The sequence below is a fragment of the Oncorhynchus mykiss genome, chromosome 1 (assembly GCF_013265735.2).
Source record: "Oncorhynchus mykiss isolate Arlee chromosome 1, USDA_OmykA_1.1, whole genome shotgun sequence".
NCBI classification, from domain to species: domain Eukaryota; kingdom Metazoa; phylum Chordata; class Actinopteri; order Salmoniformes; family Salmonidae; genus Oncorhynchus; species Oncorhynchus mykiss.
The window spans coordinates 87,941,569-87,950,204 of record NC_048565.1 but is presented as its reverse complement, the minus strand read 5'-3'; positions in this window follow the sequence as shown (position 1 = coordinate 87,950,204).

Sequence of the window (8,636 nt, the reverse complement as noted above, 5' to 3'; positions counted from 1 at the left end):
GAGCAACCAAACCCGCTCACTCAGGATTAGACTGGTCAAATCTTGTTCTGTCTGGTTGTGATTGGGGACAGCTCATTTACATACATTATTCATTACATCATAATAGGGTTCTGACCCTGGTGTTCTAGGAGTTCCACCACAACAAACCTATATTGACTTCTGTTGTTGTTGTTGCCCAGCCAGTGCAGTGTGTTATGAGATATAATACAGACTAGTGGAGATATTGGAACTCTGGCACGGTTTGGGAGAGCAAGTAGATTGATACTAGCCTGCAAAGTAGAGGGGCGATAAAGTCTGTGTCTGACACTTGTCAGGTTGTTATTGTGGTGTTGTTTTCAAACCGGTGTATATGGAAGCTGTTTGTGATAAATTACATGGTAGTAGATGTGTTAGGGATCCTCAATTGTTGAAAATCATAGAAAATAATTTGAGTAATTTAATAGTAGTATGGTATTAGTACACACTGTTTCCATATTGTAATGTTTTGAGGAAAATACTATAAACAGTGTGTAGTAGTGGTGTGTGTATACACGCCTCTCACTCAGTAAACTATAAACAGCGCCACCTTGTGTCTTCAGAAGTGAACTGGTGAGATTGCTGTGCAAATTAAAGCCTACAGCGCCTACTAGTGGTTGAAACAAAAACCTTAAGTGCAAGAGCTACTTTGAAGGATAGGAGATAGGAGATAGGAGATGAGGACTGATTGACTTCATTAGATCCATTGTGGTGGAAAACAGGCTATTCGTTTTGCACTATTGAGAGACGGACACTTTCTTCCTTTCCTATTTCTACTTTTTATTTTCCATTTACAAAGACAACAACAACACATTGACAAACATCCAAACAGGACAATAAACAATAGAAGGGGGAAGGGATATGTTATTTATTTAACTAGGCAAGTCAGTTAAGAACAAATTCTTATTTTACAATGACGGCCTACCCCCGGCCAAACCCGGATGACGTCGGGCCAATTGTGCGCCGCCCTATGGGACTTCCAATCACGGCCGGTTGTGCGCCGAACTATGGGACTTCCAATCACGGCCGGTTGTGCGTCGCCCTATGGGACTCCCAATCACGGCCGGTTGTGCGCCGCCCTATGGGACTCCCAATCACGGCCGGTTGTGCGTCGCCCTATGGGACTCCCAATCACGGCCGGTTGTGCGCCGCCCTATGGGACTCCCAATCACAGCCGGTTGTGATACAGCCTGGATTTGAATCAGGGTGTCTGTAGTGACGCCTCAAGCACTGAGGCAGGGTGATGGTTTGGGTGGGGGTACAGTTGATGAACGAGTACAGACAGTTGATATACTGTCTGGTTGTGCTTTATGGTTTACACATGTCCCTCAAGGCGGCAGGGTGGCCTAGTGGTTAGAGTGTAGGGACGGCAGGGTAGCCTAGTGGTTAGAGTGTAGGGACGGCAGGGTGGCCTAGTGGTTAGAGTGTAGGGACGGCAGGGTGGCCTAGTGGTTAGAGTGTAGGGACAGCAGGGTGGCCTAGTGGTTAGAGTGTAGGGACGGCAGGGTGGCCTAGTGGTTAGAGTGTAGGGACGGCAGGGTAGCCTAGTGGTTAGAGTGTAGGGACGGCAGGGTGGCCTAGTGGTTAGAGTGTAGGGACGGCAGGGTGGCCTAGTGGTTAGAGTGTAGGGACAGCAGGGTGGCCTAGTGGTTAGAGTGTAGGGACGGCAGGGTGGCCTAGTGGTTAGAGTGTAGGGACGGCAGGGTAGCCTAGTGGTTAGAGTGTAGGGACGGCAGGGTGGCCTAGTGGTTAGAGTGTAGGGACGGCAGGGTAGCCTAGTGGTTAGAGTGTAGGGACGGCAGGGTAGCCTAGTGGTTAGAGTGTAGGGACGGCAGGTAGCCTAGTGGTTAGAGTGTAGGGACGGCAGGGTAGCCTAGTGGTTAGAGTGTAGGGACGGCAGGGTGGCCTAGTGGTTAGAGTGTAGGGACGGCAGGTAGCCTAGTGGTTAGAGTGTAGGGACGGCAGGGTGGCCTAGTGGTTAGAGTGTAGGGACGGCAGGGTAGCCTAGTGGTTAGAGTGTAGGGACGGCAGGGTAGCCTAGTGGTTAGAGTGTAGGGACGGCAGGTAGCCTAGTGGTTAGAGTGTAGGGACGGCAGGTAGCCTAGTGGTTAGAGTGTAGGGACGGCAGGGTGGCCTAGCGGTTAGAGTGTAGGGACGGCAGGGTGGCCTAGCGGTTAGAGTGTAGGGACGGCAGGTAGCCTAGCGGTTAGAGTGTAGGGACGGCAGGGTAGCCTAGTGGTTAGAGTGTAGGGACGGCAGGTAGCCTAGTGGTTAGAGTGTAGGGACGGCAGGGTGGCCTAGTGGTTAGAGTGTAGGGACGGCAGGGTAGCCTAGTGGTTAGAGTGTAGGGACGGCAGGGTAGCCTAGTGGTTAGAGTGTAGGGACGGCAGGTAGCCTAGTGGTTAGAGTGTAGGGACGGCAGGTAGCCTAGTGGTTAGAGTGTAGGGACGGCAGGGTGGCCTAGCGGTTAGAGTGTAGGGACGGCAGGGTGGCCTAGCGGTTAGAGTGTAGGGACGGCAGGTAGCCTAGCGGTTAGAGTGTAGGGACGGCAGGGTAGCCTAGTGGTTAGAGTGTAGGGACGGCAGGGTGGCCTAGTGGTTAGAGTGTAGGGGCGGCAGGGTAGCCTAGTGGTTAGAGTGTAGAGACGGCAGGGTAGCCTAGTGGTTAGAGTGTAGGGACGGCAGGGTAGCCTAGTGGTTAGAGTGTAGGGACGGCAGGGTGGCCTAGTGGTTAGAGTGTAGGGGCGGCAGGGTAGCCTAGTGGTTATAGTGTAGAGTTGGCAGGGTAGCCTAGTGGTTAGAGTGTAGGGACGGCAGGGTGGCCTAGTGGTTAGAGTGCAGTGTAGCCTAGTGGTTAGAGTGTAGGGACGGCAGGTAGCCTAGTGGTTAGAGTGTAGGGACGGCAGGTAGCCTAGTGGTTAGAGTGTAGGGACGGCAGGGTGGCCTAGTGGTTAGAGTGTAGGGACGGCAGGGTAGCCTAGTGGTTAGAGTGTAGGGACGGCAGGGTAGCCTAGTGGTTAGAGTGTAGGGACGGCAGGTAGCCTAGTGGTTAGAGTGTAGGGACGGCAGGTAGCCTAGTGGTTAGAGTGTAGGGACGGCAGGGTGGCCTAGCGGTTAGAGTGTAGGGACGGCAGGGTGGCCTAGCGGTTAGAGTGTAGGGACGGCAGGTAGCCTAGCGGTTAGAGTGTAGGGACGGCAGGGTAGCCTAGTGGTTAGAGTGTAGGGACGGCAGGGTGGCCTAGTGGTTAGAGTGTAGGGGCGGCAGGGTAGCCTAGTGGTTAGAGTGTAGAGACGGCAGGGTAGCCTAGTGGTTAGAGTGTAGGGACGGCAGGGTAGCCTAGTGGTTAGAGTGTAGGGACGGCAGGGTGGCCTAGTGGTTAGAGTGTAGGGGCGGCAGGGTAGCCTAGTGGTTATAGTGTAGAGTTGGCAGGGTAGCCTAGTGGTTAGAGTGTAGGGACGGCAGGGTGGCCTAGTGGTTAGAGTGCAGTGTAGCCTAGTGGTTAGAGTGTAGGGACGGCAGGTAGCCTAGTGGTTAGAGTGTAGGGACGGCAGGGTAGCCTAGTGGTTAGAGTGTAGGGACGGCAGGGTAGCCTAGTGGTTAGAGTGTAGGGACGGCAGGGTAGCCTAGTGGTTAGAGTGTAGGGACGGCAGGGTAGCCTAGTGGTTAGAGTGTAGGGACGTTAGGGTGGCCTAGTGGTTAGAGTGCAGTGTAGCCTAGTGGTTAGAGTGTAGGGACGGCAGGTAGCCTAGTGGTTAGAGTGTAGGGGCGGCAAGGTAGCCTAGTGGTTAGAGTGTAGAGACGGCAGGGTAGCCTAGTGGTTAGAGTGTAGGGACGGCAGGGTAGCCTAGTGGTTAGAGTGTAGGGATGGCAGGGTAGCCTAGTGGTTAGAGTGTAGGACGGCAGGGTGGCCTAGTGGTTAGAGTGTAGGGACGACAGGGTGGCCTAGTGGTTAGAGTGTAGGGACGGCAGGGTAGCCTAGTGGTTAGAGTGTAGAGATGGCAGGGTAGCCTAGTGGTTAGAGTGTAGGGACGGCAGGGTAGCCTAGTGGTTAGAGTGTAGGGACGGCAGGGTAGCCTAGTGGTTAGTGTAGGGGCGGCAGGGTGGCCTAGTGGTTAGAGTGTAGGGACGGCAGGGTGGCCTAGTGGTTAGAGTGTAGGGACGGCAGGGTGGCCTAGTGGTTAGAGTGTAGGGACGGCAGGGTGGCCTAGTGGTTAGAGTGTAGGGACGGCAGGGTGGCCTAGTGGTTAGAGTGTAGGGACGGCAGGGTGGCCTAGTGGTTAGAGTGTAGGGACGGCAGGGCGGCCAAGTGGTTAGAGTGCAGTGTAGCCTAGTGGTTAGAGCGTTGGACTAGTAACCGGAAGGTTGCAAGTTCAAACCCCCAGAGCTGACAAGGTACAAATCTGTCGTTCTGTCCCTGAATAGGCAGTTAACCCCACTGTTCCTAGGTCGTCATTGAAAATAAGAATTTGTTCTTAACTGACTTGCCTGGTAGAATAAAGGTAAAATAAAAAATGTTTTCTGTAAGGCTTCACAAGGTTTTCACACACCGTTGCTGGTATTTTGGCCCATTCCTCCATGCAGATCTCCTCTAGAGCAGCGATGTTTTGGGGCTGTTGCTGGGCAACACAGACTTTCAACTCGGACCAGGACCTTGAAATACTTCTTACGAAGCCACTCCTTCGTTGCCCGGGCGGCTTGGTGGGAATTCTGTTCAGGGAGAATGGAGGGATCCCAAGGGAGAGGAGCGCGGTGAGGGAGAAGGAGAATGAGGAGTAGGGGAGACTGAGGAGGATGAGGGAGAAGAAGAACGAGCAGGAGAAGGTGGCTTTGGGAGCAGTCCCAATTAGACAGACTGGAGCTGGAGGCATCACGGAGAGGGCTATGGGCCAGGGAGAGGACCCTGAGGCAGCGGACCCTGAGGCAGCGGCTGGAGACAGATAGAGTCCCGGCGGCCCGGGGGAACCAGGAACTTAGAGCCCTTCTGGAGCAGACAAGAGACATCCAACACATCCACGGCCTGAAAGAGCAAAGGGGAACCAGGAACTTAGGGCCCTTCTGGAGCAGACCAGAGACATCCAACACATCCACGGCCTGAGAGAGCAAAGGGTGAAGCAAAAGGGTGGAGGAATGAAGAAACCCAACCATTGTTCCGCTCTCTTTCTTTCCTGTGTAAAACCCAACCAACGGTCCGCTCTCTCTCTCTCTTTCCTGTGTAAAACCCAACCAACGGTCCGCTCTCTCTCTCTCTTTCCTGTGTAAAACCCAACCAACGGTCCGCTCTCTCTCTCTCTTGTGTAAAACCTAACCATCGTTCCGCTCTCTCTCTCTCTTTCCTGTGTAAAACCTAACCATCGTTCCGCTCTCTCTCTCTCTTTCCTGTGTAAAACCTAACCAACGGTCCGCTCTCTCTCTCTCTTTCCTGTGTAAAACCTAACCATCGTTCCGCTCTCCCTCTCTCTTTCCTGTGTAAAACCTAACCATCGTTCCGCTCTCTCTCTCTTTCCTGTGTAAAACCTAACCATCATTCCGCTCTCTCTCTCTTTCCTGTGTAAAACCTAACCATCGTTCCGCTCTCTCTCTCTCTTTCCTGTGTAAAACCTAACCAACTTTCCTCTCCTGTGTAAAACCTAAACAACGTTCCGCTCTCTCTTTCCTGTGTAAAACCTAACCAACGTTCCTCTCTCTCCTGTGTAAAACCTAACCAACGTTCCTCTCTCTCCCTCTCTTTCCTGTATAAAACCTAACCAACGTTCCTCTCTCTCCCTCTCTTTCCTGTATAAAACCTAACCAACGTTCCTCTCTCCCTCTTTCCTGTATAAAACCTAACCAACGTTCCTCTCTCTTTCCTGTGTAAAACCTAACCAACGTTCCTCTCTTTCCTGTGTAAAACCTAACCAACGTTCCTCTCTCTCCTGTGTAAAACCTAACCAACGTTCCTCTCTCTTTCCTGTGTAAAACCTAACCAACGTTCCTCTCTTTCCTGTGTAAAACCTAACCAACATTCCTCTCTTTCCTGTGTAAAACCTAACCAACATTCCTCTCTCCCTCTCTTTCCTGTATAAAACCTAACCAACGTTCCCCTCTCCTGTGTAAAACCTAACCAACGTTCCTCTCCCTCTCTCTCTCCTGTGTAAAACCTAACCAACGTTCCTCTCCCTCTCTCTCACCTGTGTAAAACCTAACCAACGTTCCTCTCCCTCTCTCTCCTGTGTAAAACCTAACCAACGTTCCTTTCTCTCCTGTGTAAAACCTAACCAACGTTCCTCTCCCTCTCTCCTGTGTGAAACCTAACCAACGTTCCTCTCCCTCTCTCTCCTTTGTAAAACCTAACCAACGTTCCTCTCTCTCCTGTGTAAAACCTAACCAACGTTCCTCTCCCTCTCTCTCCTGTGTAAAACCTAACCAACGTTCCTCTCTCTCTCTCTCCCTCCTGTGTAAAACCTAACCAACGTTCCTCTCCCTCTCTCCCTCCTGTGTAAAACCTAACCAACGTTCCTCTTCCTCTCTCTCCTGTGTAAAACCTAACCAACGTTCCTCTCCCTCTCTCTCCTGTGTAAAACCTAACCAACGTTCCTCTCCCTCTCTCTCCTGTGTAAAACCTAACCAACGTTCCTCTCCCTCTCTCTCCTGTGTAAAACCTAACCAACGTTCCTCTCCCTCTCTCTCCTGTGTAAAACCTAACCAACGTTCCTCTCCCTCTCTCTCCTGTGTAAAACCTAACCAACGTTCCTCTCTCTCTCTCCTGTGTAAAACCTAACCAACGTTCCTCTCTCTCTCTCTCTCCTGTGTAAAACGTAACCAATGTTCCTCTTCCTCTCTCTCTCCTTTGTAAAACCTAACCAACGTTCCTCTCCCTCTCTCTCCTGTGTAAAACCTAACCAACGTTCCTCTCTCTCTCTCTCCCTCCTGTGTAAAACCTAACCAACGTTCCTCTCCCTCTCTCCCTCCTGTGTAAAACCTAACCAACGTTCCTCTTCCTCTCTCTCCTGTGTAAAACCTAACCAACGTTCCTCTCCCTCTCTCTCCTGTGTAAAACCTAACCAACGTTCCTCTCCCTCTCTCTCCTGTGTAAAACCTAACCAATGTTCCTCTCCCTCTCTCTCCTGTGTAAAACCTAACCAACGTTCCTCTCCCTCTCTCTCCTGTGTGAAACCTAACCAACGTTCCTCTCCCTCTCTCTCCTTTGTAAAACCTAACCAACGTTCCTCTCTCTCCTGTGTAAAACCTAACCAACGTACCTCTCCCTCTCTCTCCTGTGTAAAACCTAACCAACGTTCCTCTCCCTCTCTCTCCTGTGTAAAACCTAACCAATGTTCCTCTCCCTCTCTCTCCTGTGTAAAACCTAACCAACGTTCCTCTCCCTCTCTCTCCTGTGTGAAACCTAACCAACGTTCCTCTCCCTCTCTCTCCTTTGTAAAACCTAACCAACGTTCCTCTCTCTCCCGTGTAAAACCTAACCAACGTTCCTCTCCCTCTCTCTCCTGTGTAAAACCTAACCAACGTTCCTCTCTCTCTCTCTCTCTCTCTCTCCTGTGTAAAACCTAACCAACGTTCCTCTCTCTCTCTCCCTCCTGTGTAAAACCTAACCAACGTTCCTCTCCCTCTCTCCTGTGTAAAACCGAACCAACGTTCCTCTCTCTCTCTCCCTCCTGTGTAAAACCTAACCAACGTTCCTCTCCCTCTCTCCTGTGTAAAACCGAACCAACGTTCCTCTCCCTCTCTCTCCTGTGTAAAACCTAACCAACGTTCCTCTCCCTCTCTCTCCTGTGTAAAACCTAACCAACGTTCCTCTCCCTCTCTCTCCTGTGTAAAACCTAACCAACGTTCCTCTCTCCCTCTCTCTCTCCTGTGTAAAACCTAACCAACGTTCCTCTCTCTCTCTCTCTCCTGTGTAAAACGTAACCAATGTTCCTCTTCCTCTCTCTCTCCTTTGTAAAACCTAACCAACGTTCCTCTCCCTCTCTCTCCTGTGTAAAACCTAACCAACGTTCCTCTCTCTCTCTCTCCCTCCTGTGTAAAACCTAACCAACGTTCCTCTCCCTCTCCCTCCTGTGTAAAACCTAACCAACGTTCCTCTTCCTCTCTCTCCTGTGTAAAACCTAACCAACGTTCCTCTCCCTCTCTCTCCTGTGTAAAACCTAACCAACGTTCCTCTCCCTCTCTCTCCTGTGTAAAACCTAACCAATGTTCCTCTCCCTCTCTCTCCTGTGTAAAACCTAACCAACGTTCCTCTCCCTCTCTCTCCTGTGTGAAACCTAACCAACGTTCCTCTCCCTCTCTCTCCTTTGTAAAACCTAACCAACGTTCCTCTCTCCTGTGTAAAACCTAACCAACGTTCCTCTCCCTCTCTCTCCTGTGTAAAACCTAACCAACGTTCCTCTCTCTCTCTCTCTCTCTCCTGTGTAAAACCTAACCAACGTTCCTCTCTCTCTCTCCCTCCTGTGTAAAACCTAACCAACATCCCTCTCCCTCTCTCCTGTGTAAAACCGAACCAACGTTCCTCTCTCTCTCTCCCTCCTGTGTAAAACCGAACCAACGTTCCTCTCCCTCTCTCCTGTGTAAAACCGAACCAACGTTCCTCTCCCTCTCTCTCCTGTGTAAAACCTAACCAACGTTCCTCT